The sequence below is a fragment of the Parus major genome, unplaced genomic scaffold (assembly GCF_001522545.3).
Source record: "Parus major isolate Abel unplaced genomic scaffold, Parus_major1.1 Scaffold246, whole genome shotgun sequence".
NCBI classification, from domain to species: Eukaryota; Metazoa; Chordata; class Aves; order Passeriformes; family Paridae; genus Parus; species Parus major.
Genome location: NW_015379264.1, coordinates 482,556 through 484,702, shown reverse-complemented (window position 1 = coordinate 484,702; position 2,147 = coordinate 482,556). Strand labels below are relative to the sequence as shown.

At 51.5% G+C, this 2,147-nt stretch overlaps 1 long non-coding RNA gene across 2 annotated transcripts; it reads right to left on the bottom strand.

The window, feature by feature from the left end:
* Positions 1–6: 6 nt before the first annotated feature.
* LOC107198623 lies at positions 7–2,138 on the bottom strand. Of its 2 annotated transcripts, XR_001519074.3 has the most exons (4): positions 1,875–2,138; positions 1,574–1,774; positions 1,176–1,318; positions 7–341 (listed from the first exon to the last, which is right to left on the bottom strand). It is a non-coding gene; the product is annotated as an uncharacterized LOC107198623 (long non-coding RNA). The 2 variants fall into 2 exon arrangements; XR_001519073.3 differs by having other exon boundaries at positions 7–1,318.
* Positions 2,139–2,147: the final 9 nt, after the last annotated feature.

Genomic DNA, 2,147 nt, shown 5'->3' with positions numbered 1-2,147 from the left:
CAGCACCTTGTTTTATTGGAAGCCCGTCTAGGTCTAGACCCCCTCCCAAAAAGAAGCTCTGCATCCCTTGACTTTCCATGTAATTTTTGTGCATTTTTTGTGCAAATTCCCTCCTTGGAAGAGCAGAAAGGCCATGGAGATGTCCATTTTCTTTTTGGAGGAAAAGGGACCAAACTGCACCTTCAGCCAGTGAGTTTAACCCCTGACTCCCCAAAAAGTTTCCTTTTCCTGTGCCTGATTCCACTCTCGTGTTCAGACAACGCCGCTGTGCTGCTTCCTATGTGGCAAATCCCGCTCGGAAAAGCGTTTCTAACAGGATTTCATTCTCTCCAATTTACCTGCTATGAAGAAAAACCATTTTCAAGCAAGGTATGTGTTACGATGTAATGTTGGTGTTGCACTGAAATGTTGGTTACAACATCTACCACAAAGTTAATAATGTTGCTGCTGTTTCTAGTCCGATGTTAATTGTGTTGAGTTCATCTCTTCCCCGAGTGTTCCAATCCCTGCTGGTTGGGTCTCTGCCGCTGCTCCCCAGCATGGGGTACCCCCAGCCTCAGTGTGCAAATGAGGGGAAAAGGGTTAGGAGTGCTGAGAGAGCCCCTGGATCAAGCGGACCTGATGAAAGACAGACAAAAGAGCCTCATAACCCAACTGGCAGAGACACCAGGATGTTCCCAGCCTCGACTTGGAGTCTGTGCCATCCCCAGGGAAGAGCTTGACTGGGATGACAGCCCTACACAAACCAGCCACGAGAGATCTTCCACGGATTCCCGTGAGGACGGAAGCCCCAGGCCTGCTGAGGGCTGGAACACCTCCTTCCTGGTGACCTCGTGGGAGCAGTGGTGGTGTGCGCAGCCCCCGAGCCCCCACCCCGGAGCTGATACCTTCATAAAGGCTCAAAAAGGTCCTGCCCATTCATGTCATTACCTGATTGTCACCTGACAGGAAAGAGGGGAAATCTAAACCTGTCGAGAGACACAAAAACCCCCCAAAATTCAGCTTCTCCAAACAGAAGACAATTTCTGTTTCTCAGTGGTTTTTTTCGCTTCTTTTGAAACGAAACCAACCTAATGCTGCTGAAACTTCAAATTCTGTTCAGCAGCGAAGATTGTAAGCTCATTATCTTGATTTTTTAATTATTTTTTGTGCTTGGGGGGCTGTTCAGAACTCACCCTGCAGGTCGTAAGGCACGGGTGTCATGTGGAATGGATGCCTGTAGTCCTGGAACAGCGAGGAGTTGATGTAGCTGGTGTCCACGGTGGGAAGGCTTGGGCTTCTCGACACAGGAGAAGCTTGGTGGGGTAAATTTAAAATGCTGGGAAAGTGGGCGGGGAAAAAAAGCTCATTAAAAGAGGAATGGGAATGGGAAAAAACTCGTTAAAAAAATAAAATGCGTAAAATACGCAAAATGCGTAAAATACGCAAAATCAGTGCATTTTACTTTATTTATTTATTGCAGTTATTTGTTTTATTGCTGTCCCATCAGGGGATGCTTCTTTGTAAATGGAATTTCAGCTCAAAATCTCGAAATTCTTGGGGGCATCCCACGCTCCCCGGGATTTCTCCTCACCATATTCCAGCAGGAAAGGCAGCCCCAGAGAGCCGGGACTTAGGGATGACTCCCTCCCCTAAGGAGGTTCGAGCCCAGATTAGCTCAGTTGACTGGAGCAGAATCCCAGGAATGGCTGGGCTGTGAGTTCAATTCTCACACGGGCCTTTTGCTCGAGAGTTATATTTTAGGATCCCTCTCAAGCTCAGTAGATCCTGTGATCTGGAAATAAAGAGGAAAATCCGGAGCTGAGTTTTACGAAAAGAGGTTTTGCCATTGCAGAGCGTGAGTTGCAGAGCAAGGGGGAGGGGGAGCATCTCACCTGGAAGGCGCTGCAGAAGCGGCCTGAGTGGAAGCGTGCCCGAGGGCTCCTCCCAGCCCCGCCGGATCCGCGGGAGCCCCGGAGCTGTGCAGACGGGGAAAGGGGAAGCCAGCAGGCGATGCTCTCTCCCCTGAGGGCTGCGGTGGCTCCAGGGGTGACAGAGCGGGGGCTTTGCACAGCCGGGACTCGCTCCAGGTGCGGGGGGACCGGGGGAGCCACGCGAGCCCCGGCAGCGGCGGCACGCGGCACCCGGGGGCGGCCCCGCGCTCCCGG